This window comes from Rana temporaria, chromosome 2, assembly GCF_905171775.1.
Source record: "Rana temporaria chromosome 2, aRanTem1.1, whole genome shotgun sequence".
Lineage (NCBI taxonomy): Eukaryota > Metazoa > Chordata > Amphibia > Anura > Ranidae > Rana > Rana temporaria.
The window spans coordinates 150,671,262-150,689,144 of record NC_053490.1 but is presented as its reverse complement, the minus strand read 5'-3'; positions in this window follow the sequence as shown (position 1 = coordinate 150,689,144).

Genomic DNA, 17,883 nt, shown 5'->3' with positions numbered 1-17,883 from the left:
ATAAGTAGAGAGTAAATCAATCTGTTCAAATGGGAATCAGTGGAATGGGGGAATTTGATATTTTGAGTTTGCAGGTGATCCTCCTTAATTTAATAGTGCTTAAACACCAAACAAACTTTTATGAGATCTGTATTGTATTTGTTGTTCACCTGATTGCATTCTCTGATTCTCCTATTCATCTCTAAAGCTCCATTCACACTTGTATGACTCCAAAGTGGCGCCGACTTTGGAGTGCCACTTTGGTGCAACTTTGGATGGATGCAACTTGGATACGACTTTGGCTTTGACCAGTGATAATGGACAACTGTTGCACACAAGTTGAATTGTATAAAATTCAATGTTAACTTCTGAGGGTTAACATTGAAGTCTATGGCCCTCAAGTTACATGAAAGTCGGACCAAAACAGTGCATGAACTACTTTGGAGTAGCTGCAACTTTAAGTTGTGCATATATGACTTGTTATCATTGAAAAACTTGGGGAATGACTTGTCATGCAACTTTGATGTCCAAAGTTGTATGACAAGTCGCACAAATGTGAATAGAACCTAAAGGTCTAAATAGCCATATACATCTCAGTTCTCAAATCTCAGCACCACCCAGCTCGTTAACCACTGCCCGCCCGCCGTATGCAGAATGACGGCCGGGAAGTGGTTCTATTATCCTGACTGGGCGTCATATGACATCCAGCAGGATAACAAATACCGGCGCGCGCCCATGGGGGCACGCAGCGGTGCAATCACGAGTGCAGTGTGTCAGTCTGACATGCCACATCTCCGATCGTGATAAGAAGCCTCTGTCAGACCAATCACAGCTGATCATCGCGTGAGCCAGGAATTGCCGGTAAATGGCATTTCTCGGTTCTCTCGATGGGTGGATCTCAGCACATTGATTATCAGCACAGCCCCGTCAGTTCTGCCAATCACATGCCAAACAGTGCCCAGCAGTGTCACCACAATAAAGTGTGCCAGTACTCACCACAGTGCCAATCAGTGCCCAGCAGTAACACCTGTCAGTAATCTATCAGTACTTCATCAACAGTGCTGCCCATCAGTGCCACCTGTCTGTGCCAATCAGTACTGCCTATCAGTGCCAATCAGTGCCGCCCGTCAGTGCCCATCACAGCAGCCTGTCAGTGCCCATCAGTTGCCGCCTATCAGTGCCCATCAGTGCTGCATATTAGTGGCATCAGTGCCCATCAGTACCGCCCATCAGTGCCACTTTATCAGTGCCAACTCATCAGTGCCCATCAGTGAAGGGGAAAACAACAGTTTACTATGCATCAGTTATGAATGGACACAGAGAGTGGGTCTGTTAACTATGTTTATTTAGAAAAAGAAGGGGCTGGTAAATTACATATTTACTAGCCCCTTCCCCCGCTCTCAATCCTGAAAAATCCCCTACAGCAGTCGGGTGGAGAGGAGGGAAGCCAGCAGGACTGCAGGGCGGGTGGGGGGGGGCAACACAGGAGGAAGTCCAGGCAGTAGGGGAAATCTGCACTGCACATAGTGATTAGGGTTTGCCCAGGCACACCTGGCACACGCCTATGGAGATAGAGAATGCAAGGTTGCTATTTGAGGGATTGTGGACAATTTCTGTCTATTCTACACAAAAGCGACACTATAGACACACTGCAAGATAAAGTCATGAAAGCAGTATTAACCCCTAGACCTAAAACGTAATATATTGCAGCTTGCCGATCATTATGTGGTGACTGCATTCACTTTTGTTTTTAAGGCTTTTTCCCCCTTTTAACCTGGTAATCTGTCCAGTAACACAACTACTGTATTAGAGTCCCCCCACTCTGGATGAAGGAGCACAGAGGGCAGCTTTGGACAGCAGCATTGTTAATCTGGGGGAAGGGTGCTCTCTACGTTGCAGATAGAGAAATGAGCTATGTGTTAGTGGGCATCCTGACTCTCCTGTAGTCCAAGTGAGGGGGCGAGCACGACACTCCACACCAGGGAGAAAGCCTTGCATTACTGTGTGGAGTTACAGACAGAAGAACAGGAAGTGAGGATTTCTCAGAAGAAATAAGGACATTTAAAAGCAAAATAGAAGGATGAGATACCGTATATATCGGCGTATGCCGCGCACTTTTTTGCCCTGAAAATCAGGGCAAAATCGTGGATGCGCGATATACGCCGATCCCCGCTTCCCGCACTGTGTTTGAACCACTGCGCCGACATATACCGAGCGCAGTACACTCTGGAATAGTCGGGCAGGCTCGGCTCCGCTCGCAGTCACGTCCTGTGCGTCCTGTACGTCCTTTACGCGAAAGGAGCCGAGCCTGCCCGACTATACCCGATTGTACTGCGCTCGGTATATGTCGGCGGAGTGGTTCAAACACAGCGCGGGAGGCGGGGATCGAGCGGGGAGGACACCACGATGGCCGCAGAAGGACGCCGGACCGGACAAGGCCGTCGATGGACGCGATGGACGGCAGGCAAGACACCGACGAGGGGCATCCAAACTGTAAGTATTTTTTTTTTCCAGGAATTTTCCTTCTAGGTTGGGGGTAAATACGGTAACTGAAGGAGGACTGCACTAAGGTAAAGGAAGCTATTTAGGAAAAACATGTACCTTTACAACCCCTTTTAAGTTTTTTTTTTCTTTCTGTATGGCAAGTGAGCCCCGTAAAAAAATGTTACATTGGCGCCCAGAGATTAATAGTTATGCTCACAGTGAAAAGTCATGCCTAAATTTCAATGCCCAAGTGTTCTGTGCCAGGCATCAGTGTCAAAAAGCAATGTATTGATATTGACCATGGCATATTTGTAAATTATTGTGCAGCTTTGTGGCTATTATTTTATTGTATTTTTTCTTGAATTTCACTTCACAGAAAAAAAATGCTTAAAGGGGTTGTAAAGGAAATATTTTTTTTTTTTCATAATAAGCATCCTTTACCTGCAGACATTCATCTTTGCACTTCCTCATTGTTCGTTTTTGCTCAGAAGTTGCTCTATTTCTTCTCTGTTCTGTTCACTTCCTGCTTGTCTGATTGTTACTCACCACCGTGATGGGAGGCTTTACTGCGGTGGTCAGTAACGTGCTCACCCCCTCCTGGGAACTACATCTGTGCGGCAGGATGCTTTCTACGTGTTAGAGACTTCAAGAAGGTGTGAATTACTGGGTGTGCCGCAATGCATACTGGGAAATGTAGTTCTTACATGAACGAGCGCTGCAAACCAGGAAGTGAATGAGAGAACAGAAACTAGAACGCCGGAGGTGAAATAGATGAAGGAATTTAATAGGTATTTACTCGTTTTTTAACAGAATCATTACACTATTCTGTCTGTCTACCTTGCAGACATTGGCCGCGATTCAGATAAATTGTCGTATCTTTGAGCGGGCGTAGCGCATCTCATATGCGCTACGCCGACGTAACATAGAGAGGCAAGTGCAGTATTCAAAAAGCACTTGCTTCCTAAGATACGGCGGCGTAGCGTAAATGGGCCGGCGTAAGCCCGCCTAATTCAAATGAGCAAGGCAGTGGGCGTGTTGTATTAAAATGACCTGTGACCCCCATGCTCATGAGGGGCCAAACGAATGTCGCATGTGCCGTCCGTGGACGTATCCAGTGCGCATGCTCCGAATCACGTCGGATAGAATGCCTAAGATAACTTACGCACAGCCCTATTCACGTACGACTTACGCAAACTACGTAAAATTTGACGCTTGTTCCGACGTCCATACCTTAACATTAGCTGCGCCTCATATAGCAGGGGTAACATAACGCCGGACGTAAGCCTTACGTAAATGGCGTAGCTAAATCCAAGGGGCGCAAGTACGTTTCTGAATCGGCGTATCTAGGTCATTTGCATATTCGACGCGTAAATCTACGGAAGCGCCCCTAGCGGCCAGTGTAAATATGCACCCAAGATACGACGGCGTAAGGATACTTACGTCGGTCGTATCTTGCAAAATTCAGGCGTATCTCAGTTCCTGAATACACGGAAAGATACGACGGCGCAAATTTGGACTTACGACGGCATATCTGGAGATACGCCGTCGTAAGTCTTTTCTGAATCCGGGCCATTAATTTTAGGCAAAACATTTTTTTCCTTTACAACTCCTTTAAGGCAATTCAGAACTACCAGCCGCTGTTAGAGAAGAATCCATCAGTCACAGAATAGAGAGAAATAGAGGAAAATATAAGCAATCACCATAAGATTCTTCGAAGATGAGACTAACCACGAAATATCCCAGACATTCATTAAGTCTTGCATAATTGGTGGTATTAACAGTACAATAGAAGTGACATTGGTGACTGACCATCTGCATACCCAAATGCCTTTCATTTCGCATTCCTCCAGCACCTGAGACTTACTGAGTCGTTGGTCCCTAAGGAAGCAAAACATTAGTCAGCACATCAGATCGGACATTAATGCTGAAATCACATCCTCAGGCTGCCGCAGAGGCACCTTCCTTAAAATCACCTTGTGTTTAGCTAGTGGAAAATACAAAAAATATTGCATTGCTAAGCAACGTACTTGTAGATGAGGGCATAATTGCATTTTTTAGATTACATTTACAGGAAACGTATTCTTCTTGGGCGATCTTTGTCCTTAGCCGTACTCGAGGACGCTAGGTAAAATAAAAGTTCACGGGCCAATCATAACGCAGTCGAAACATGATTAATAAACTGTTTATCGGGAGCGCGACCGTTTTATTTATTTTCTCCTGTATTGTGCACGAGGGTTGATTTTAGGGGTAATGAAGGTTGAGGGCACCTCACATCTGGTTCAGAAAGTCTTGATTAAATCGAAAACACAAAAAGCTTAGATGGAGAAAAGAAATCTTCGCCAGGGGAATTTAGCGCAGAAGGAGGATGCAGATGATCTTATTAATTCAGACCTACATTCCAAAGTAGAGATGGAAGCAGTATAAAAGGATTTTATCAAATCAATGCATTTGCTTTAAGGTTAATACTCTACAGCAATCACTGCGCCGATAAAGATGATGAGTTTTGCTCATGTGACAGACTATGAAGCCCGCGTACTTTTTTTTTTTTTTTTGCAAATGGATTTAATCCTTATCCTTTAAGTCGTAAAGGTTTCATCTTTTATTTCCTTCGACTATTTTTTCTCTTCGGCTCCTATGTGTTCCTTGGAAGCAAACACGTGAAGCAGAATAGCTGAGTCTGACCTTGCAGAACGAGGGAAACCAAGGAAATAGGAGCGATGAAGCGAAAAGGGGACAAAAGTCAGCAGCTCCTCAAAAAAGAAGAAGAAAAAAAAAAGCAATGAGATGGCAAAGAGGAGGGAGGCTTAAGAGAAGAAGAGAGAAGGCACAAAGCCTTGTACATTATCATTGAAAAGTCATTAGAAATCTGTTAGGCACGTCGGCACAGATTGCTGACACGGACACAGTGCAAAAGCACATGTTTCTCTCCATAATGATGGAAGTGAAGTGGAAAAGATGTGGGCGGGGCTGAGTGCACATATCAATGAGGAACGCACAACAGAAAAACTATCGGCACCTCCTTGTTGAATTCATTATGGCTTTTCCCATAAAAAGTTGTATTCATGAGTTGTTAACCATTTTGTCTAGCAAATGGGTTTATCCAAGTGACCTATTCCTGATTCATTTTTTTTTTGCTGCCAGATGGCATCAAAGAAAGCCCCTAAGTCTATCTCACTGAGACTATTTGCTTACAGTGTAAAGGCATCAGCCTGCCAAGCTTAGCCACAGAAGAAGATATTGCTTGTAAGAAATAAGAGCAAGGTTGAGCCTCTTATTGACTAGCAACTTTCTCCTGCTATTTGCAAACATACAGCTGTCTTGGCAGAGAGCACGCTATCGAGTCGGATCACATCGCTGGTGGTGAGCCACACTTTGAAAATCCTTAATTGCAACTCTTAATTGAAGCATGAAGATTGAAAGCTCAAAGGTCCTTATTTATATGCCAGCTATACAACGTACATTTTTGCTATTGTTGCAACCAACAACTGAGCAGTGCAAGACCGATAAAGACTTTATGAGAACTCACCAACAGTAAAAGTCTGCTGTGTCAGTTATTTATCTGTGTCCTTAAAATATCTGAGTTCGTTTTTTTTTTATAAATCTGTTTATTGAGTTTTTTGACAACAATAAAAATATCGTACAACATTTGGATGTGTCAATCGGACACCATCCACATGTGGCCAACATGTCCCACTTATTCCACCTACTTGAAAGTGGGAATTGATCTGGACTAAAATAATGGACTTTTGGCAGTACAAGTAATAAATGTAAAAAATCTATAAATATTTATTCATAAAAAAAATATACAAAGAAAATTGTATACATAATTTTGTGAAAAAACAGTACAATATCTCAGTACATGTTACAAAGAATAATACATAAAAGCTTATACTTATGCAAATATACTCATGAACATGAGAACATACAGAGGGTATATATAGACTTTTAATGCTTGAGACTGAGTTTGATATGCGGACTGGTAAATCTTGCTTTTACTCTCAACATGTTTCGCGTACAGGATGCTTTATCAGGAGCATAGAGGTAGGTTAAACAGATCTCCGCAAAAATATGTGGATCAGACCGTTTATTAATAAAGTAAGGTATATACAGCGCTGTTACCTAGCCAGCCTTTTGGGCATGTGGTAGGTACTTTAAAACACCATTGTATATAGAGGTAAAAAGCTTGGGCTAATGCGCGGTTTGTTGAAAGACGGTAATGTATGGTAGGCAACAGGTACCCCCTCTCTGGTGTCCCTAAAAGTATCCCAGAGTCTAGTGTGACTCCAAATGTTGGGTAACTTGTATGATGGATAGCAGGGGGGGGGAATTGTAGAGAATCACCACCCTAGCACAGAAAAGGGGGTAATCCTTTGAAGAGTGCGGTAGTATCTTGGTATCCAGCGAGTAACGATAAGGCAGGGACCAGCAAAGAGGGGATGGTACATCCGTGTCGCACTTCCACCTACTTAACATAGGTCTACTATCTAACACAAAACTCACCCCTCCCAGCCCTCCCTGCCCACCCTTGAGTCACAGCTCATTTAATGAGGATCTTCCAGTTTTCCTTCAACTGAGTTCAGTTAATTAACCACTTCAGCCCCAGACCATTTAGCGACAGTCACTTTGCGCAGCCGTGCCATTCTGCCGACGTATATGTACAGGACATGGTCGGCAAGCGGTTAAAGTCAAACATTTTTTGGGGGGGTTGGATAGAGTGGAGAGAGAGTAGATAACATTGGCGGCCAGTCCATATGTGGAGCAGAGGCGCCGCCCCCCTAATCGATGCACCCGGCCCCAAATCTCCATGCAGGGTGCCGAACGCATGGATTTCAATGTTTTTTTTTTAGAAGCATGTAATTAGAGCCTGAGGCTCTAACTGGTTTTTAAAAAGGGTTGGCTCGGGCGCAGTGCCAATCTTACTCAGTTGTGTGACACTAGCAAATTAATATTCGCTATTGTCTTTCTGATTCTCCTCTTGGCCAATCAGGAAGTGGGTCCTGAGACCATTCACTCGATTGGCCAAGAAGAGAAGCGATCCTATTGGCCACCTAGGAGGAGGAGGAAGGAGACACACAGCGGAAGCCATCGTGATGCCGAGAAGGAAAAGATGCAGGGGAAATCACCACCCCTGTCGCCTGGAGGAAGCGATGCCTGCAAACCAGATGGGGTAAGGGTGGTGCAGGTGACCTGACCGACCAGGGGGGTGGGGTGGCTGTGGGTGCATTAAATAAATATACCACCAACTGCCACTGCTAGAACACCTGTCAGTTTTTATTGCTGTCTGTGATCCCATTAGGGAGATTCACCTTCTCGATTTGTCTTGTTTACTATTATCACTGAAAGTGAAAGTAAAGAAAAATCACAAATTTGGGGTTGTACCCAGAACAGAAATACAGGGGACAGTTTCCAATGGGGGCACTCGTTTTGGTGGCCCTGGTGACAACAAGAGATTGCCTTACTTTGGATGGATTGCCTTTCACTTCCTGTTATGACTGAAAATCTCTCAATGGAATGCAGATGGAAAAAATAAATTGTTAAAAACTGGAGGGGGTTATAACTTATTCTCTCCAACATGAAATCAAACATTTTCTTTGTACCTGAAAGACCACTTTTTCATCAAATTTTTTGTTTGTTTTGGATTGAAAAAGTTATCATCGTTGTCTTTTATATCTTTAGGGTGTGATACTGTAGGGTGTCACTAGAAAAGGAATTGAGAGAAAGTCTACCCAACATGTACACCCAGCAGGGGTAATAATACTACTTTGCTCTGTGAAATAAATGTTTTTATTGTTTTTTTCTCTCTCTGTTTGGGCCATTTTACTAAAAATGTTACTTGGGCCCTAACTGAATCATAGCTAGATGGAATGGATGGCACCTTTGTGACATCTGTGTTCATTCATTTTTTCTTCACAGAACTTAACATACCCATGATAGGTCTATGGGCAGGCGAATATAAATGGATGTGCGCAGGGTTTATTTTCTCAGAGAATAGGTGCAGAAACACCCCCCTTCTGAGTCACCCCCTTGTCTCTGCCCCCTACCCACCTCAGATCATCGTCCCTTGGTTCCACCCCCTACCCACCTCCCAGTACAGCCCCTTTTAGAGAATACAGAACCAATTACCATTTTGTACTTGGTAAATAATTTTTTATGGAATTTGGTAATGATACCAAGAAAGGCAGTCAAATATACCCCCCTAGAAACAATAGATCCCCAACAACAATACACTTCCATCAGCAACAATTGGTCTTTCTTAGCAACAATAGACCTCCATAACAATAATATTTCACCCTCCACCAACAGATCATCCTCACAACAATAAACTTCCCCAGCAACAATGGACCCCCACAACAACATACCACCCCAGCAACAACAGATCTCCCAGCAGCCAGCATCAATAGACTCTCCAGCAGTCAACATGAGTAGACCTCTCCCTCAACAGTACATTCCTCCCAGCAAAATAGATCCCCCCCAGCAACAGCAGACCCCATGCAAAAATAGAATTTGCATGTTCTCCCTGTGCCTGCATGGGTTGCCTCCGGGTGCTCTTGTTTCATTGGCCCTAGTGCAGCGATATGCAATTAGCGGACCTCCAGCTGTGGCAGAACTACAATTCCCATGAGGCATAGCAAGACTCTGACACCCATAAGCAAGACACCCAGAGGCAGAGGCATGATAGGACTTGTAGTTTTGCAACAGCTGGAGGTCCGCTAATTGCATATCCCTGCCCTAGTGTATGAATGCAATTTAGGGCCCTTAGATTGTAAGCTCCTTGAGGGTTAAGGACTGATGTGAATGTACAATTTATCTGTAAAGTGCTGCATAAATTGACAGTGTTATATATGTACCTGTATTCAATAAGTAAATAAGATAGATCCCCTCCAGTGACAATAGATCCCCAGCAGCAACATCAATAGACTGGAGGTGCCAGACATGCGTACAAAAGCGCTTGTTTACATCCTTTTACCTCCAGTCACATCTAGGTCCAAAAAAAATGGGAAGAGACACAAACTTTCTTTTTTGTCCTAGAAAGAATCCGAGGTAATTGGATGTAAACTGTCGCATGTCAATTTACATCTGCCTGCTCATAGATTGACGTTGAGCTTCCATAAACTGACACAGAGCTTCCATTCAGATCCACCTGTATAACTGACAGGCAGATGTAATCAGAATGCCCCTTTTAAAAGGAGATTTCAATGGTCAGTCCCCATCGACGGAGGGACAAGAAGTGATTGGAAATCTCCCAACAGAAATAAATAAATATATGACCGAAGTTAAAACCTCTTTTTCCTTTATTTAAAACTGAAGAAAAACAACATTTTGGTGGATTTGGGTTTAAAGATCATTCTTTCTCCTTTTTTTTTTTACTCTGCTAAGATCTATCTGATCATTTCAAAACAGATGCAAGTGACAGCTGCTGTTAAAAAAAAAAAAAGACCTTCAATGTTTATCAGAAAAAGTAAATGCTGCGGTAGACGCATTAATTCTGACACTGATCTAGGAACAGAGAGTAGCAATGTAATAAGTCTTAAATGCCGCGTACACACGATCGGAATTTCCGACAAGAAAACCGTGGATTTTTTGCCGACCGAATGTTGGCTCAAACTTGTGTTGCATACACACGGTCACATAAATGTTGTTGGAAATTCCGACCGTCAAAAACACAGTGACGAGCCGAGAAAAATGAAGTTCAATGATTTAGAGCATGCGTAGACGATCGGAATTTCCGACAAGAACTTTTGCCGTCTGAAAATTTGAGAACCAACTCTCAAATTTTTGCTGTCATAAATTTCCGACAGAAAATGTCCAATGGGGCCTACACACCAAAATTCAGATCGTGTGTACGCGGCCAAAGTGGTTGGCTGGATGGGGAATACCCCTCTGACTTAGATCCCCCAGTGGTATATGCAAAAAAAGGGGAAAGGGGATCTAATAGTGTACGTCAAAAAATGAGTAGGTTTATTAAAACCAACAAACATATAATAAAAGTGATCACGTATAAAAAGCTGACATACGGGTACAGTTGCGGTAAGGGTACCCATTCTTACTACACGAGAGAGGACTGATGTTTCCATTGGATGTCCTGTTCATCAGCTTGTTGTGACCCATTGGAGCATCATTTATCATTGTGGATTCACTCTTCATTTGTCTGCTTTGGACTAGATCTAGGACTCTAGACTAGATCAGCCTTCGCTTTCTTATTTCGTTTGACTTCTCTGTTCTTCTCATATTGAATGATTTTTATCACGTGGGACTTTCTTATTTATTTCGTTTTGAATCATTTTTAAAACGTCCATTCTTTTATGCGTTTTTCCATAACACATTGGGGTTTAACGCAACAAAAAAAAACCAGTGATGATCAATTACCACCAAAAGAAATCTCATGTTGCACGACCACGCAATTGTCAGTTAGAGCGACGCAGTGCTGAATCGCAAAAAAATGGCCTGGTCAGAAAGTGGGTAAATCCATAGAGAGGTGAAGTGGTTAATTAACTTTTTTGTATGTGTACTTCCTATTTGAAAATAATTGAACAATTATATACAATACACATGCATATCTCCTGTAGTTGAAAGCATGTATTCAATATTTGCAGTCACCACTGCTTTCATATTTTCCTAGTGCATGAGAAGTTGCAGGAGCTAAAGGCCCTTTAAAGGGCTAAACCAAGAAGAGCTTAAAAGGGTTATAAAGGTTCCTGTTTTTTTACCTTAATGCATCTGACGATTACCAGCCCCCCGTTTTACTTACCTGAGCCCTAGAAAATCCCACGTCGAGAACGCGATGGATCTTTGCCTGGGGTTCTCGGCTCTTTGTTAAATAGATTGATAGCAGCACAGCCATTGGCTCCCAATGCTGTCAATCAAATCCAATTACGTGGGCGGCGGGGGCGGGCCAAGTCCTGCACTCGGCGGCTATGGACGCCGAATGCAGGACTCGGGAGACTGCCCGCAAGGTAACCCCCTTGGGAGAGCGCTTCCCAGAGGGGGTTGTCTGAAGCGGGGAGGAGTCGAGAGACCCACCAAGGGACCCCAGAAAACAGCGTTTGGGGCCACTCTGTGCAAAACAAGCTGCACAACGGAGGTAAGTATGTCATGTCTGTTATTTAAAAAAAAATTAAATTGAACCTATAGGGCCAGTTTCACAGAGGAATGACGCCGGCGTTTCTATTGATACGCCGCGTAATTTCAAAAGTTCCCGCGTCGTATCTTTGTTTTGTATCTACAAAACAAGATACGACTGCATCTGGGCTCGATCCGACTGGAGTACGTCTTAGTACGCCGTCGGATCGTAGGTGCATTTTTCCGCCGGACGCTAGGTGGCGTTTCCGTCGATTTCCGCGTCGAGTATGCAAATTAGCTAGATACGGCGATCCACGGACGTACGTCCGGCCGGCGCATTTTATTACGTCGTTTGCGTTCGGCTTTTTCCGGTGTATAGTTACCCCTATTATATGAGGCGTACTCAATGTTAAGTATGGCCGTCGTTCCCGCGTCAAATTTTGAACGTCGTTTGCGTAAGTCGTTCGCGAATAGGGATTTGCGTAGAATGACGTCACCGTCGTAAGCATTGGCTTTTTCCGGTTTAATTTCGAGCATGCGCACTGGGACACCCCCACAGATGGCGCATGCGCCGTTAAAAAAAACGTCATTTACGTCTGGTCACGACGTATTTACATAAAACACGCCCCCATGACATCGATTTGAATTGGGCGCCCTTACGCCGCCAAAATTACACTACGCCGCCGTAACTTACGGCGCAACTTCTTTGAGGTTAAGGAAAATACGCTGTAAGTTACGGCGGCGTAGTGTATCAGAGATACGCTACGCCGGCCGAAACAAAGCGCCGATGTACGTGGATCTGCCCCATAGTGTCACTTTAACACAGGAAGGAAGAATTCCCAGTGAGCACTTGTAGGATTGAAAGATTCCTAATGGCAAGCAGCACCTTGTTATGCTGGTATGCGTGGGTCACTACTGATATATATTTAATAAATATTCTTTCTGCACAAAGCCCAACAACAGTCTACATCCACCCTAGATTATTACTCCTATTCTTATGTCATTTAATCAAAACTGGAAAATTATTAGATCATCGACAGTGAGCCTAAAATTCGATTATTTTTATTTATTTTTTCGTTAATCTTAACAGCAATAAGAAAATAGAAACAACAATGAAAGCTATGAAGCTCTCTGTTCATTAACTTCATGACTATACAGCACCATCTGCTCTGTCTAGCTACAGGAACTAGATTTTCTACCACCAACCCTTAAGAGATTTTAGCAGTGATATAACAATACAAGCGGTTATTGCCAGAGATTATTTATCTCCTCTGCTACAACTGATAAGTATCTTGTCCAAACTAGTGCTGGATTTTTTATCTACCAGAGATTAATGCAATCTATCTCCACTGTATTTTTCCTTCTTTCCATCCGTTCGCAGTATATTCCGAAAGCACGATGGCTCTTAACTTGTTTCGTGTTTTTATTCACAAGCAAAAAAAAAAAACTCATCAAATGTTTTTCTTTTCTCCTGTCACATATTTCTTATTGTGATGTATCTTTCAATATAGGATAGTGTCCTAGGAAAATATGCTGTACAGAAAGTAATACTGCCAGTATATACAATCATAACATTAATCATGTGAGTTTAAGAAGCAGATCTCTGTGTACAGTCAACTACGCAATAAGTTATACGTATGAGCAGCACATGTGGATTTTACATTGAGCTCCTCATTCATTTTGATGGACATTAATGGGACCAGGATGACAGTCAGGCAGTAGAAAGTGATGTACCTGCTGAAAGGATTTTTCCCTACCTAATGCCAATAGCAAAAGAAACACATCCCTGGTGCCAATCTTATTTTAACAGTAGACTTTAAGCCAATAGTTTTTTTCCCCATTGGTGTCTGCTTCAGTTTCTTGTGTTTTTTGTGTCCCGACAAAAATTGGATGATAGACATCAATAGGTAGATTCACAAAGAGTTAGGCCGGCTTATCAGTAGATAAGCCGACCTAACTCTGAATCTACACCGGCGTTTGTTTAAGTGTATTCTCAAACAGAGATACACTTAAACAAAGCTAAGATAGGCCGGCTTGCGCCGTTCTATCTTAGCTTGCAATGTTTCTGTTGGCCGCTAGATGGCGCTTCCATTGCGGCCGGCGTAGATTATGTAAATGAGGGGATACGTCGATTCACGAACGAACGCCAGGCCTACACCGCCGCATTACGTTGTTTCCGTAAGGGATAGGCCGCCTAAAGTTATTCCACCTATGAGGTGGAATAACAATGTTAAGTATGGCCGCAGTTCCCGCCGCGAGGTTCATTTACGTCGTTTGCGCAAGTCGTCCGCGAATCGGGATTTACGTCGTTTACGTACACGTCAAAATCAATAGGCCCGTACGGCGTACTTAGCCGCAATGCGCACTGGGAAATGTAGTCGCCCGGCGCATGCGCAGTGTGAAAAAACGTCAAAAAACTTGAGGTCAAGCCTCATTTCCATACAACACGCCCCCCTCCAAGCAATTTGAATTAGGCGCCCTTACGCCCGCTCGTTTTAGGCTACACCGCCGTAGATTAGCAGGTAAGTGGTTTGTGAATCACTACTAGCCTAAATAATTTACGGCGGTGTAGCCTAAAAAGGCTAGGCTAGGCCGCCCTAAAGTTAGGCCAAAGTACGTGAATCTACCTACAAATATCTAAGGAGATCTATATACATATTTCCATCTATACAACTAATATAAAGACAATCGGAATTTCCGACAAGAACTTTTCCCGTCGGAAAATTTGAGAACCAGCTCTCAAATTTTTCTTGCTGGAAATTCCGACAGAAAAATTACGTTGGAGCCTACAAACGGTTGGAATTTCCAACCAAAAGCTCACATCGGACTTTTCTTGTCCAAAAATTTCAGATCGTGTGTACGCAGCATTAGGATTAAAGTGTATATAAACTATGAATATCTGCTTTTTATGTGGTTTGTCTTTGTGTCCTAATTCCCCACTCTGTTCTTGTCTACATGGGAGTTGTGGGTATTTCTGCCCACTTTCGCATGTCCCATCACCTCCTTTAGCATTCTCCATAGTATAAAATAAATGCTAAAGTCGATTAGGAGAATAGGAACCCAGAAAGTCAAGTGTAGCTATCTTACCATTTGCATTGGTGACAGAGAAAATTGAATGCATGTCCGTGATACTTTTTTTATTTGCACTAAGATACAATTTTTCAGGACAAGCTTTCAGGGTTATGTCCCCTTCTTCAAGGTCCAATCAGCCATTTAGCGTTGGTAAAAGAGTGATTTAATTTTTCAACGTGTACCAAAAACTAAAGCATCAGTTTTAAGTTCACTAATACTTTAAAAACTATACTTTTTGAAGCAATATAGCTGTTATGCCTTGTACACACAAGCAGAATTTCTGACGGAAAAAGTCAGACGGAAAATTTTCATCGGATATTCCGTCCGTTTATGCCCCATTGGACTTTTTCAGTCGGAAATTCCCTACAGAATTAGATAGAGAACATGTTCTCAATTTTTCAGATGAAAACATTTCTATCAGAATTTCCATTCGTCTGGATGTAATTCCGACGGACTAAAAACCATGCATGCTCAGAATCAAGTCGACGCATGCTCGGAAGCATTGAACTTATTTTTTCTCGGCTTGTCGTAGTATTGTACATCCCCGCGTTCTTGACGGTCGGAATTTGGTGTGAACGTGTGTATGCAAAACAGCTTGGGCGGAATTCCGTCGGAACTCCATCAGAAGAACCGTCTGAGTTTATTCCGATGGGAAAACCTATATTAGCCTTTCTCAACCTTTTCAACACTGAAGAACCCTTGAAGCAACCTTCCGATCTCAGGAAACACCTGTTGAAAATTACTATATCTACAAATCATGATACACTAGTGTAATGGTCAGTGGGAAGAATGCTCCTTATCAGGGTTGCCAACCACCAGTAAATTTACTGACAGTTTGTAAAAATCTGTGATTTGTTTTACAACTGCCAGTAAATATCAGGGGCTGGTAATTTCATGCTGTGTTGACTTTTTAGGTGTAAAGCAAGCAAATTACTTTATTATAGGTATTGTTTCCATATTATGTTTATACTGTTAAAATATTCACTGTGTTGGTTTTGAATCGGAGTTCTGTAATTTCTCGAGTTGCCAGTAAAAAATGTGCTCTGCCAGTAAATTTTCCATGTTTTGTCAGTAAAAAATGATGCGTGAGGTTGGCAACCCTGTTCCTTACACATGTGGACATTGGTACAAAAATTACAGATAGTTAAAAAGATTGATGGTGTCAGTTGGAAGAAATTGCTTATTGCTCAAGGAACCCCTACCAAACTCTGGAGGAACCCTGGTTGAGGAACCCTGACTTGTATAGGTAAATTGTAAGCATAGGCAAACTGCTAAAGATTGAGAAAGAATATAAAGACAGAAATATGTTTTGCCTTTTACTCTATTCTGTTGTTTACTGATTAAAAGTTTGAGAATATTGTTTAATTCTCTTTGGGAAAATATCTTCTGCCCGGACCAATTTTGGCAGAAATATTATGTTTATCAAATATGTATCCATGGTGTATTGCTGATCTGGTAATCGTGTATCTTAGATTCTCAGAAAATATTCACATTTCTCGGAAGCTTACTCATCCTTGTCCAGTTTTAAGAGAGGATAGGCTGACATTTATGCAGTTTGAAGTCATTAAATTCACATATATTCTTTAGCGTGTTAATGTCATTTCGAAAGTAGTTTTCAGTCTTTCCATATCTACAGTTTTCATTAAAATATAACATTGTGATTCTTCCATAAAGATCCTTGCTCAGGTACTTCCTGTTATAAGGTGAAAAGTGTCTCCAGATTGTGCTCCTGTGTTGTCATCTTGACACATGTGCTTCTGTTAGAGATTATAATGGGCTATGCCAATGTGCATGCAGACAGGGCCCTCTGTTGCAGCCAACAGCCAGACCTGAGTAAGACATGCAACTGACACTGGAACAAGTGCATGTAGAAATGGCTGACAGACTGGAGGTGATCAGAAGTACATAAAAAAGGATAAGAAAGTTGTAAACAATCTTTTCCAAAAGTAACAACCATGACAATTGTTTTTTTAATACACAATGTCATCCATTAAGAGTTTAGAACTACCTTAAAGCGGTTGTAAACCCCCCCAAAAATGTAAAAAATAAAAACCTGCAAGACAAAGACATAATGAGTTAGTGTGACTAGCACACTAGCTCATTATGAATTACTTACCTTAGATCAAAGCCCCCTAAGCCGTCCTCGTTTCCCCCTCCAGCCGCAGACATCTCTCCAGAAGGTTACTTCCGGGTATCGCCGCTCCGGCGCTGTTATTGGCAGGAGTAGCGAAGACGTCACTCCACGCATGCGCGTGGGAGCCGGCTATAGCCATTGAGAAAACCGTCATTCTCAGTGCGCCTGCGCCGTTGTCTACGGCGCGCATGTGCCGTAGACAACGGTGTATTCCTTTTTGCAAATATCTCCTAAACCGTGTAGGTTTAGGAGATATTGCCTACACCTACAGGTAAGTCTTATATCTAGACTGAAGCCTCGTACACACGACCGAGTTTCTCGGCAAAAACCATCAAGAAACTTGCTGGGAGATATTTTTTTGCCAAGGAAACCGGTCGTGTGTACATTTTCGTTGAGGAAACTGTTGAGAAACTCGACGAGCCAAAAAGAGAGCAAGTTCTCTATTTCCTCGACGGGAATGGAGAAACTTGCCTTGTCGAGTTACTCGACAGCCTAACAAGGAACTCGACAAGGAAAACGATGTGTTTCGCCCTTCGAGTTCCTTGGTCTTGTGTACGAGGCTTAACCTGTAGGTGTAACTTCCCATAGAGGGTTTACAACCACTTTAACTACTTATACAGGGGGAAATATAAGATAATAGCATATTATTATTTTTATTAAAGATTTATATAGCACCATCAGTTTGCAGTTCTTTACAGAATAAAGGGAGACAATACAGCTACAATTCAATTAAAAACAAAAGGATTAAGTGGGCCCTGCTTATGAGAGCTTACAATCTAGATGAAAAAGATAGTAATGCAAAATGTGAGGGAATGGATTGATGGAGAAAGTAAAAGTACAATTGTTAGGTGGAGGTGTGATAGTCTTCCCTGAAGAATTTTCAGAAACCACCTAAGGGCAAACAGAGTAGACAATAGCTTTGCAGGCTGCAGTAGGGAATTCCAGAGGATAGGAGAGGCTCTGGAGGAGCCCTGAAGGTGACAAGAAAGCTAGAGAGCAGGAGGTCTTGGGAGTAGCAAAGTGAACGGTTTGGTTGATATTTTGAAATGGGGTTGGTGATATATCTTGAGCTAATTTTGTAGATGACCTTCTATGTTGCTGTTAGTTTTTCGAATTTTATTCATTAGGGTTTTAGAAGTCAGTGGAGGGATTGG